A 13,603-nucleotide genomic window follows, 5' to 3' on the forward strand; every position below is an offset into this window, starting at 1 on the left:
ACACCATTTTTGGGGGGTAAAATTTTTTGATGGTGATAATTTTGATGGTTGAATGATATTCTGGAGTGTGAATATCATAATTTGCTTTTTTTTTGTATGATTGGAATTTAAGTCGCTTCCAGTTTTGAATTATTATAACTAGTGCTATCATGGGGACCTTGAGTATAAATCTGAATTTGAATATTTGAGCATCTGGGTATCAATTTCTATAATTTCTATAGTTTATTTATAAATCAAAGAGAATAAGTATTTTTAATGTTGTTAAATTACTTTCCAGAAAAAATAAAATATGGATGCAATGTCAGTTTAAAAATTACTCAAACTCGTGAATTACTCTGATTAATCAATTTTTGTCAAAATAATCAGGCTGTTGAATATATATATTAATAGATGTTTTTCTTTTCCTTGTAAAAGTGATAGGGGTTCATTAAATGATATTGGGAAAAGAAAATGCAAAACCTCGCCTTAGCTCTATCCCCGCAGATAAAATTCTCAGGTTTTTTAAAAATATAGGTTTACCTAAAATAGATTAAAATTTTAAAGTACTTTCATCTCTCTTCTTTCTGGGAAAATCTCAATTTCTTTTAGTCAGACATATGAACCTTGTTTGTGAGTCTGCATGGGAATATATGTGCATAAATGTACATGTGCTTGTGTCCCGCGTAATGCTAGATATTTTCTGCATTTTTTTCTTTTTGCCTTCAACTGTTGGTATAAGCAGATTTTTCTTTGATATGTTTTTTTAACTAGGAATTTAGAAGTGGCTTAACCTCATTCAGAATGACCCATTTATATTCTCATTGAGATCATTTTTAAAGACCCGCTATATCATCCCCAAAGCATGAATGCCTAGGGAAGAATTTGTTTTTGTTTGCTAAAAGAGGTTTTCAGAATGTTTTCAAAACTTCAAAGAAGGTGAGTTTGGCCTGAGAATTCGCGTTTGCTCAAAGCCGACTTGCTTCCATGAAATAAATGCTGCCTATTGACATTCCCCCGTAAAAGCTAGGAAACATGGTTTCTTTGGTAGCGATTTCACCTACTCTCAGATCAGAAAGATGAGAAAAAGATGGCTGGCCTTGACCCACCCTGCTCTTTCTGATTTATTTACATAAGTCCATCAGGTTGACCATTGGAACTGATAAGTCAATTGGATGCAATGATTGGCCAATGCAAGGTAAACAAGTTACTTGCTTCTTTTCTGAAAAATAAAAGCAATGTTTTTCTTTTCAACCTCTCGACTGACCAGATGAAATCCCCCCAGCTCCTTTCTGTGTTTGTGTGGTGTTGACGGCTGGTTGAGGGGGCCAGGACAGAGTGGTGAGTGGGACAAAAGAGCCTGATAACACTTGAAGTTTGGGCCGACAGGGGGTCAGAGGCCAGAAAAGCAAACCTAGATCAAGGGGCATAGATAACCAGGGGCAAAGCCCATGCAAACACTCGGTAACTAGGAGAGCTGGGGGGCTGAGGAAGCCACACAGGCTGGTGGGGAGCAAGGCAGCCTAGTGGGGGTGGGGTGGGGAGATGGGGGAGGGATTTGAGGAAGGGAGTGAAGAGGTGGGGAGTGGGTAGAAGCTCACACCAAGGCAGCTGCTTTCCCACCCCAGCTGCACGTTTTCCCTTTCACCCTGGTGAGAACCAGCCCTCCTGGAGTTCAGCCTGGAGACCCCCGTAGGTGCTGAAAACTGAAAGCAGCTGGCAGGTAGAAACCCAGGGCAGAGGGAGTGCATTCCTTGAGTGAAGGCAGTGCCTTGAGATTGCTTTGGGGAAGAATGAGCCCTATTGCTTCCTGTCCAGGCTACCGTATGTTTTAGGAACAGCCTGATCCACTCTGTGAGAAGGTGGAAGGTGCTGGGGACAAGGACTTGTTTTGAGACACCTCCCAGCCATGTTCTACCAAATCTGAAAGTGAACTGAAGACTCGACTTTCAACGTGCGCTTCTTTAAATCGTGCCCTAGTTTGGATTTCCCTGAGATGAAGATTTTGTGCAAGCAATTCATTTGGAAGGTGTTCCTAGGAAATGCAGGGAGGAGAATGGGGAATTAAGATGGAAACCAAGAAAGCATGCGTTATAGAGCATGGGTTTTGTCCCTGGTTATCTGTGTCCCTTGATCTAGGTTTGCTTTTCTGGCCTCTGACCCCTCTGTCAGCCCAAACTTCAATCTCTCTGGGGAACCCCAAGAAACAGAGTAAAGCAACCCCAGGGTTAGCCCACCCAAGGGGAGATGGAGCTGAGCAATTCATCCATAGACTCCCTCCAGCCATTGGTGGAGGGATTTTCCCTGGGGGCCACCAACATTTTAGGGGAGTAGGCTCCAGTAACCAGAGGGAACTCTAAGGCAAACAGTTAATGGTGCAAGTGGTGGCCCCCACTTGCACCATTTAGATCTGTAGGATGGGTGCTCAGGAATGAGGACAGGGCATCAACAGTGTGCTTGGTCCCTAAAGACTGGATGTTTCACTTCCAGTGGCAGCCAAGATTCAGTTTCCGATCACCCTCTTTACTTACTTACCTGCTAAGATGATTCCATCATTCTCCCGGCAGCCCTGTCTCCATATGTGTTGGTGATTTTTGATTGTCAACCTGAGGAATGTGTCTTGAGTAAGGAGCTTTTATTGTATTAATCACTCCTTTTGAACAAGGCCAGTGTTGAGATGCAGTGTGATATGAATGAGACTAACGTTTCAGACACACAAATCTGGGTCCAGCAATCATGGACCCATTGGAACCATATACAGCTGTTTTCCAAGTTCAGAATTGGAGGGACAGCCACCTCCTGTCAATTCTGATTTATGTTTCACACCGTTGGCTATTATCTTAATTTGCAACATCTCTTTATTAACTCACCTGAGGGCATGTTCTTTCAGGAGCTCAATTACTTGCTTGACAACACTTTTGGCAAATGATTATTGAGAGGAGCTCTGTAATTTCACAGGTAGCAGGAGCCAAAGCAGCTTCCTGCAGGACTTCTCCTGAAATGCAGTGTATTGATTAGCATGGTGATTGAGAAGGCTTGACCTTTTATCCAATAAGGTAAGCTCCCAACCCTATATGCAGGACAGGGCATAGGGAGGTTGACTGGAAAAGAGAGATGGAGCTTCAATCAACAAATATTTACTGAGCATTTACAACGTGCTAAATCAGTGATTCTTTTGGTCTCAAGACCCTTCACACTCCTATATTACTTGAAACTACAAAGTGTTTTTGTTTATTTGGTTTATATCTATAGATACTCATCATATTAGGAACTAAAACTAAGACATTTTAAATATTTACATAACTTGTTAAAAAAAAATAATAATAAAACCATTACAGGTTGACATAAATAGTGTGCTTTAAGAAAAATATCTTTTCTCAACAAAAAATGTATTGCAGGGAGAGTGGCATTGTTTTGCATTTCTGCAAATGTTTTTAATGTCTGTCTCTATAAAAGACAGATATGAAGATATCTGCTTCTGCATTCAATATGTTGCTTTGGTTAAGGTGTTTGAAGAAAATATGGCCTCACTCAGATATGGCATTGGAAAGGGAGGATTTTAAAAGCCTTTACAGATAATCGTGAATATTCTTTTTGGATGCTAGCCTCATATCTGACAAGTGGTACTTTCTTGAATGTTAGTTATAACGTGGAATCTGAAACCACATCAGTGAACTTCTTGTGATCTGTCAGGTTAACATTTTTTGGTCTATCTTGCACTCTGAATGAATGTTTTAACCATGCATTTTTAAAAACATTATTCATTGGTCCTTTGGAAAATATTGATTCACTGAGTTTAGCAGATCTTCCAAATAGTGAATCAATTTTTATACAAAATTTTAAAAGTCACATTTATTAACATCACCACTGATCTCTTCAGAAAAGTCATTAAAATCTTGAGGAGCTGTCAAATTCATGGTGGCTGATAAAAAAGTTTTCTGAAATTCTAATCTTCACTTGAAAGCTTGTATTTTTTCATTGGTAACAAACATGTCAATTGTTTTCCTTGAAGTGACAAGCATACTGTGTTCATTTTTAAGAAAATGTCTGCCAAACACCCAAATCTGAATAACTATAGTTTGCCATTTTTTTCAAGTAATAATGACATGCCATCATTTATCGATTCATCTATTTATTGAATCCCCTATGATGGCAGTGGGTAGCTGCCATCATTCTTAGGTATGAAGCAGAAGTGTTTTATACTTCGTTCCCTATTTGTTACACAGAGTATTACAAAGATGTGTATTTGAGGATCATTTGAGATTTAATAAAATTAATCATTTTTAGCATTTCATCAAGAAGACTCTTAGACAATTGTATGACTATATAGCTTTTACAATGTGACTGTGCGATTGTGAAAATCTTGTGTCTGATTCTTCCTTTATCCAGGGTATGGACAGATGAGTAAAAAAAAAAAAAATAAGGACAAAAAATAAATAAATAATAGAGGATGAGGGGTAAAAAAAAATTGAGGAGATGGAAATACTAGCGATCAATGAGAGGGAGGGGTAAGGGGTATGGATATATGGTGTTTTTCTTTTGTCTTTTCATTTCTTTTTCTGGAGTGATGCAAATGTTCTAAAACTGATCAAGATGATGACTACACGACTACGTGATGATTTAGTGAGCCATTGTTTGTATACTTTGAATGGACTGTATGGCACATATAATGTCTGCCAATCAAGTCTGGCAACTGCCTTGATTTCTGCTGAGGCGCCAGCAGTTTTGCACGGTTTTGTTTTTGCACTATCAATACAAATACCACTGCAGTGAAATAGGTAAATAATGGCTTAGTATTCTTTAAAAATATCCCTGAAAGTGTTTAGCATTTTCCAGGGGTCCTGTGGATTGTGCTTTGAGAACCACTGGGCTAAACACAAGACTGGCTGAAAATTCAAGCATATGTCACATATAGTGTGCACCCTCTTCATTTGTTTAAAAAAAAATCATTTTTGCTCATCAAATATAACACATTTATAAATAGAAATTTAGAAAATTTGAAAAGCTAAGTTAAAACACTAGTAAAAAACACTAGTGATCTCATCATACATTAAAATAACTATTAATAATTTGCTATTTGTGCTTTCAGATAAATACCTATATATATATATTTATTTATTTGCATATAGTCTTTTTAAAACGTGGATTCATATTAAATTAGCTATTATATTACCTGCTTTGTTTGTATCACAATGACATATGTATTTTTCAATGCCATTAAACATTCTTGAATAGAGATTTTTAAAACAAATGCTTGACATTGCATTGTATGACTATATCAAAATTTTTAGCTCCCTGATTCCTATTACTTTGCTATTAAAAAATTCTACACACATAAATATCAATAAATAGATGGATGATGGATGGATAGATAGACAGATAGATAGACAGATAGATAGATAGATAGATAGAAAGGTACAGCAAATGTGGCAAAAAGTTAAAATTGGTGATTCTGGGCATCTGAAGTGGGGTGGTCTAAATTGTCATTTTTTATGAGTTTTTGTATTATTTTTGCAACTATCCTGTAACTTTGAAATTATTTCCCCCAAAAAAGTATAAGGAAAAAAATTCTATATCAACATTCTTACGTCAATATCATAAGACATATACTTATATATTCTTTCTTACTGTAAAGTCTTTGAAGTGGAATTGGTAGATCAAGGAATCCTCATGTTTTAAAATAAAAATGTGTGCTGTCTAAGTGTCTTCCAAAAGCCATTACAATCTAGTCCTCTGTATTTATAGTAGAATAATGCCCAGTTGCAAGATGCTTTGCTCTCTGACCTGTAGTATGTTTCCATTGTCCTTTAGCCGCAGTGTTTATCTTTGCCTGGTGTCTGTGGAGGAAGGACCTATGCAGACCGGGTTTGCCCTTGACCCACCTCCTGTCCAATTGTGTAATACGCTTCCCCCCATCTTGAACTGCAGGTGAAAGGGGGACAAAGTCGACCTGCTCATCTCCCAGCTCAGCTTCCCACACGTGTTCACTTACACTCTTTGTGCTGTTGAAGTGCAGCTTCTCCTACTTCCAAAGTCTGAGTTTCTGTTACTCTAATCTGATAAAGGGCCAGAAGACTAGAATTTCCAACAGGTGTGGTTCAGATTCTCTTTCCGTTCCTATTCAGTGAGCACACCCCATTTCCAAAGCCTCCCTTTTTCAGCTCACCTTAAGGTCTTGGGATGTGATGAAATAATAACTTGGTGCGTAGGAGAACTGAATTCATCCTACTTGAAGAAAACTAAACTCAAACCCTTGGATGTGATGAAATAATAACTTGGTGCACAGGAGAACTGAATTCATTCTACTTGAAGAAAACTAAACTCAAACCTACTTTCTCTGACATTTTCAGACTTGAGCATTTGGTTCAAGTTCCAAATTTGTGGAATGGTAATGAAATCGTTATGATCATTTGGTTTTGACAACTGGGTTTTCCAAGCTTCTAACTGACAGTACCAGGATTCTTGGTTTCTGGTGTATTTGCCAGTAGAAACAACCACGCTTTCCAGGCCCCTGAGCAAATTTACTCAGGCAAGAGGATGTAGAGACAGAGTTCTTGTTCTCAAAAGGCCTGATTTGTCTAACTGAGATTTTGGGAGAAATGGCATGACATTCACCATTAACCAGGCTTTTAGTGCACGTCAAGCCATTTAAAAGATGACAAAACCAGAATTTTAGCTAAGTATTTTCTTGCCATTTCAGAGGCAAGGCATGCAACATCCTGGCCCAGGAGGATTTCAGAATCACTAGGATTTCACTGTTCTTAACTCTCCCTGTTTCTCTGGCCAGTTTTGGTTGACTGCTCTTGTTCTGATAGAAGATTACAGTGTTGAGTTTGCTCTCTGAAAATTTGGGCATGGTGGAGGCATTCACACCCCAAAGCTCTGTGTCAGTGGCATCCCACCTCTTTATTCAAACTAATTTAAGCCATTAGCAAAATCTGAAGTATCCAAAGGATCACAGAGCATGCTGTATAAAAGCTGAAGACTATCTGTTTCGGCAAGGGCTTTCTTTCACAGAAGTAAAGCTGACTTCTACATTCCAGACATGTGCACATTGAGTGGATTAGCTCATTTAATTTTACAGAAATGTAATGAGGTGTTATTATTAATGCCATTTTTACAAATGAAGAACCAGAGGATAGAAGGGTAGATAACTTTTTAAATTCACATAGCTAGAAAATAATTAAAAAAAAAATCATACAGGTAGAATATGGTAGAGCAGAATTTGAATTCAGGCAATGCTGCTTGGGACTCTGGGGACTTAATAACCCATCCTAGGATTCCTGAGTTCCCAACAGACTGCTGAGTTGAAGAAAGAAAAAATTGAGTGAGTTTTATTTAAGAATATTAATAAAATAGAAAGCACTGGAAGTGATGTCCTTTGCAATTATTTAAACATATGATGAAAGGTTTTTGTGTTTTTAAAATATGTAATGCTTGAAAATATTTTTAGGGGTTATGCAAGCAAAAACACTTGGAAATCCTGTCTGGTTCACAGAGGATATTTGGAAGGGAATGATTATACTAATCTAATTTGATGAGGAGTGAAAGATGATTTATAATCATCGAAATCCAGTAGGTGAGAAACACGACTTTGAATATTGCTTTAATGACCTGCAATACACCAATGCAGTATTAGTCCAAAACAAAACAAAAAAGTTCTTCCAGTATAGTACATGAAGATTATTTCCTTTATGGGAATCAACAGAATTTCAGGAATAACTCCTTTCTGGGAGAATGGTTACAAGTAATAATTTTAAAGGCCTTTCCATGTTGTTAGTAACGATATATGAAACTATACACCATTTTCTAAACAAAGCAATCCAACCTAGCAAAATAAACCCAGGCATTTCATCCTGGATAATGACCAAGTATCAGGCAAGCCCTCTGGGGAGAGGACAGCTAGAGATAAGGCTCCCAACCACCTACAGAAAACGTAAAGGCATTTTCTGCTTTCAGATCCTTATCAGGGTCTTCTCTGTTTCTTTGAGAGAAGCAGATGCTGCCAGTCCCCCAGGAGCCAATCGGAAGGGCTTCAGGGCAAAGGGGTTATGTGATTCAATTACAAGAATATCTGATGGGTATCTGCAAGGGACACAGAGCTCTGGTAGGTTAGGACAGCACTGGGAAACAGAAAAGAAGAATACGACCATGTGCTCATTCTTAAAGAGTTTTTGGCCTTTTTTTGGAGAGCGGACACAAAGGTACAGGAAGTACAGAGAGCAGGGAGTAGGAGAGGAAGTTGAAAAGTGAGTGCTGCAGTCAGCAAGTGTTTGCAAGTGCCCAGTAAAGAGAGAGTAGGTCGGTGGTTGGGTTGGGAAGTTTGTGGTAAAGGCGTTGTCTAGAAGGACCCCATATAAATTAGCAGTGGCCTCCAAAGAAGAAAAGCAAACCATGGCACAGAACACAGAACAATCATTCAAGAGAACTTGACTGAATGCAAAAAAGATGTGAAACTCATATTGGAAGGGATCACATGTCGGAGACCATCAGCCCAGATTGACCAACACCAAGGCATGTTCTGGGAAGAAATTTAGATGAAGAAAAAGAAAGGAAAAAAAAGCCTTTTCAGCAAGATACAGAAACAGCCAGTGACTCAGAAAGCAAATTAAATTATCATGATTTGAGCATCTGGCAACAATGCAAAGTGCCAGAAAAGAAGGAAGTAATGTCTTTAAGGGACTCCCTTACATGAGGAATGTTCCAGAGAATGAGCCACAGACAACCTCAATGGTTAGAGACAGTGAAAGGAGGGCTGGTGTTGAGCTTTTTTTTTTTTTTTCTAACTTGTTTTTTTTGGATATAACACAGTATATATGCAAAGCAAAGAAAGAAAAAAGCAATAGTTTTCAAATCACTCTTCAACAAGTAGTTAGACAAGTCCCAGAGTTTGTTATGGGCTACCATACCATCATCTCAGATTTTTCCTCCTAGTTGCTCCAAAACATTGGAGGCTAGAAGGAATACATATATATATATTTTTATCGTCACTATTGACTGTTTTTGCATGAAAAATAATTATATACAAAAAAAGCAATACATTTCAAAGCATAGCACAACAATTCATTGTAGAACACATTTCAGAGTTTGGTATGGGTTGTAATTCCACAATTTTAGGTTTTTACTTCTAGCTGCTCTAAGATACTGGATACTAAAAGAAATACCAATATAATGAATCAGCAATCATATTTATTTGTTAGCCCTGTCTTCTCTGTGTAATTCCATCATCACCTTTGGTCTTTAATATATAGTTTATCCTAGAACTAAGACTAACTGCAGGCTAACCTGGAGATAAGATAGTGTGTGTAATGGCTATGTGATCTGACAATGTAGGTATGGGACAACCCTAAAAAAGAAGAAAGCATATTCAACCATATATTTTTTTTTCCTCATGGGCAGGCACGAGAATTGAACCTGGGCCTCTGGCATGGCCGGCAAGATCTCTGCCTACTGAGCCACCGTGGTCTACCCTCAGCCACATTTTTAAACCTTTCTCAGAAATTACATTAGTGGTTGAGGATGGAATTGCTATTCTGAGACTGTTGTTCATGGTATGGTATAAGCAATCACATTTCATATTCTGTGCTCTAGCAAATTGTGGAATAGATTACCCACCCAGGACACAGGAACTTGCTTTTTTCTCTCTTTTACCCCGCTCATGTTAGTAGCCACTTGGAGGGAATTAATTTATACTTTAAAATACTGTTTTCTCTTGAGTTCCCAAATTTCTGTTTCTGAGTAAAGGATCTCTCCTCAATTCTATTGTTATTATCACTTTATTCCTGATTGTTCTGGATTTAGTAAGCTTTTACATTTCAAAACAGACAATTATTTACCTTCAGGCTGATAAGGACTTTTTATTTATTTTCTTAGTTACTACAATTTCCCTTCTGGACCACTGACAATTGTCCATCTTCAACTAGATTATTAACAGAATTAACCCATCATTTCACTGGAATACTCTGTGCTATTGAAAATCTAGACTTCTTCTCTCCCATGAATTGCCCTGCCATTTGGCTCAGCAAGCTTTGTTTCAGTGTCATTGAATGGCCAGTGGCTTAGTTCCCTTCTCTCTCTTCTGTAACCACTATGGCCAAAAGGAGGAAACAAGGGTGCCCACGACTGAGAAGCTTTTATTTTATGTCTTCATAGTAGTTATCACCACGGGATTACTCTTTCTATTTGTTTATTGACTCTCTCTCCATGACAGCAGGGACCTTGTTTGCTTGCTGCTGTTTCCCCAGCATCTGACCGCAAGCATATCTCAATAAATATTTGTTGACTGAATGAATGAATGAAATGCTTTCAGGTATTATGTGTTTATGAGAAAGCAAATATATATGTTTCCAAAGAAAGGTCGGTAAAATGTCCTAAGTCTCGTCATAGACATTTGCAAGAAGAAAGAACGAATTCTATGAAATTGCAGAGAACCATTCTCAGGGTTACCTCTGGTACCTATTATTCTCAAAATTATCTACACATACTCCAGACTTCAAGGGTCAGTTTGAATTTTTTCACCAAATTGCCTTCTGTTGCATGATGTTTTGCTTGATGAATAAAACAAAAATAATATTTTCATTGAGACAAGGTTATCATTCAACAATAATATATTCTGCCATGGACTATTATTTATTTAATAAGAAAGGAAATTAATTTTTTCAGTTGAAGGAAATGGGGGGGGGGGGGCGAGAGATTCCCAGCCTTGTCCACACACCTTCTTCAGTAACGGATTTGAGGCCATCTCAGAAGTCAGAAAGAGGAAAATGTAAGATTTGAGCAACAGGTCTGCTCTTTCATGACTAAAGACATTTAACCCTGCCTTCTGTCTACAGTACTGAGCCCAGGAACTCCCTGATTTCTCCAAGGTCCAAGGGTCCACCATGGTTCATGCCTGGTACCTGGGCTCCCTCAAGATCCCTGTCAAGCTGGGTCAGGGTCCTTGACAAACCTGGGGTCAAGAGCCCCTTGGCTGAGCTGTTTGGGACTTGTGCCAGAACTTCAGATTGGAAGTTCATTGAAAGTTCAAGTCATCAACCCAAAGGGGCCTGGGAGAAAGGAGGGCCCCAGGGAAGAGGCTAGAGAAGGTCAACTAGGGACCCTGGATTTGAGAGAGAGGGAGCTGGAGAGACTTCAAACCAGAGGGTGGAGTCTTGGGGCCTGAGTGGGTGCCGGAACCTGGGAGATCTACCAAACAACTGGAAAAAAAATCACCTTAGCACAGTTTTGAACAATATAATTATCTATGTGTTTAAAATTCAAAAAGAAAAAAAGGAGAATATGCTGAAGCATCTCTTTCCTGTTCATGCATCTCTCCCCTCTCTTTCTCCCCAACCCATTTCCATCTTAAAGACAAATATTGTGCATTTTTTCAAAGCCATACTTTGCATCTAAAAGCAAATGCAGATATGTTTTTTCACTTTTTAAAAAATGGAAGCATCCTATATGTACTGTTGCCACCTTGATTTTTTTTAAATCATATTATATCTAGAAGACTGTTCCATATCAATATATATATATAGCTTCCTTATTTTTTATGGCTGCATATTATTCCATTGCAGAGATTTACACGGCTATGTTTTACCCTTCATCTGTTGATGGACATTTATGTAGTTTCCCATCTTTCACTGTTAGAGCCAGGGCTTCAATGACTAGCTGTGTATTTAAGATACTCCATAAATCTGAGAGTATTTGTACCAGTGGTATAAACTGTGATAAGTGGACTTTCTGGACAGAAGGTATAGACATTGGTGGATTTTTAAAAATATATATTTTTATTGAGAAATAGCCACACATGTACAGTCCAACTATATTATATAATCAGTGACTCACAATATCATCATATAGTTGTGTATTTGTCACCACAATCATTTTTAGGACATTTGCACCACTCCACAAAAAGAAATAACAAGAAAAAAAGGCAAGAACTCACACATCCCATATGTTTTACCCTTTCTTTCATTGACCTACAGTATTTCAATTTACCCAATCTTTACCCTTTATCTTCCCTTATTATTTATTGATTTATTGATTGTTTTATCCTCACTTTTTCAAAATTTTTTGTACTCATTTGTCCATACCCTGGTAATAGGAGCATCAGACACAAGATTTCCATAATCACACAGTTACATTGTAAAAGCTATATAGTTACACAGTCTTCTTCAAGAATCAAGGCTGGGTGGGCCATGGTGGCTCAGCAGGTAGAGTTCTTGCCTGCCTATGCAAAATCGGGATCGATCCCCAGTGCCTGCCCATGCAGAAAAAAAAAAAGGAATCAAGTCTACAGGAACACAGCTCAACATTTTCCATTACTTCCCTCTAGCCACTCCATTTCACCATAAATTAAAAAGGGATATCTATATAATGCATAAGAATGACCTCCAGGATAACCTCCCAACTCTGAAATCTCTCAGCCACTGAGACTTTATTTTGTCTCATTTCTCTCTTCCCCCTTTTGGTCAAGAAGGCTTTGTCAATCCCATGATGCTGGTTATTGGTTCATCTCTAGAAGTCAGGTCCCATGTTGCCAGGGAGATTTACACATTTGGGAGTCATGTCTATGTAGAGGGGAGGGCAGTGAGTTCACCTGCCAAGTTGGCTTAGAGAGAAATGCCACATCTAAGCAACAAAAGAGGTTCTCTGGGGGTGACTCTTAGGTATAATTATAAGTAGGCTTAGCCTAGCCTTTGCAGGAATAAGCCTCATGGGGTGAATCCCAAGACTGAGGGCTTGGCCTACTGAATTGGTTGTTCCCACCGCTTGCGAGAATATCAGGAATTCCCCAGATGGCGAAGTTCAACACTCCCTCTTTTCTCTCCAGTCTCCTAACAGAACTTTGCAAGTACCTTTTTATTCTCTGCCCAAATTACTCTGGGATATATCAGGGCATCACACTAACCTGTAGAAACCAACAAGATCTCTCACGCCTTATTCAAGATTCCATGTAATTATGATGTTCAAGTAACATGGTGGTGGTTTTGATAGATTTTGCCACATTGCCCACTGTAAGAAGCTGCATCCATTTATACACCCCAGTGATTTATGAGAAAACCCATTGTCACTTTTTAATGAGCACTTGAGATCTTTTCAGTGGCTGACCCCTGAATCTCCCTGTACTGAGGTGGCCCCAGTTTGGAATACAAATGACAAGCTACTTATGGGGAAAACAGGACAGAATATTTAAACTTGAAACTGCTGTGAATTTTCTGGAATGTGTTTTGACATTGCTGAGCTAAGATATGCGTGTATGTGCATGTATGGAAGCTCTGATTTACTAAATAGGTGTCTATGGTCTAAAGTACAAAATTTTGGCAGAATTTGCACTAAGACATTTTAGAGGATGTGATCCATTGTCCTCACTGCCTAGGTCAAGCCAAGCAATTCTGAGTTGATTACTTTTTATTTGAAACTAAGTTGGGGAGACCACAGACTAGGAGTGATTTCTGCACAGTTGGTGAGTTCAACAGTGGCATAGGTCCAATCTCCTCATTAAGGCCACGTGTGCATGACATGAAAACAACCTGTGAATTCTACATTCAGGTTCTGATAGGCAGTTTGTCCAGTGGGGTGGGAAATCAGCTAAACTGTTTACCAGCTTTCATTGACTGGCTGATTGAATTGATGAGACAGT

At 38.6% G+C, this 13,603-nt stretch overlaps 1 long non-coding RNA gene across 2 annotated transcripts in view; it reads left to right on the forward strand.

The window, feature by feature from the left end:
• The first annotated feature begins 1,207 nt into the window (after positions 1-1,207).
• Positions 1,208-13,603, forward strand: part of LOC143686105 (uncharacterized) — a 193,825-nt gene continuing 181,429 nt past the window's right edge. For both annotated transcript variants that reach the window (XR_013176901.1, XR_013176902.1), the window contains exons 1-2: positions 1,208-1,317; positions 2,935-3,032. This is a non-coding gene — a long non-coding RNA (uncharacterized LOC143686105). The remainder of the gene's footprint in view (positions 1,318-2,934; positions 3,033-13,603) is intronic.

Source organism: Tamandua tetradactyla, chromosome 6 (genome assembly GCF_023851605.1).
Source record: "Tamandua tetradactyla isolate mTamTet1 chromosome 6, mTamTet1.pri, whole genome shotgun sequence".
Classification (NCBI taxonomy): domain Eukaryota; kingdom Metazoa; phylum Chordata; class Mammalia; order Pilosa; family Myrmecophagidae; genus Tamandua; species Tamandua tetradactyla.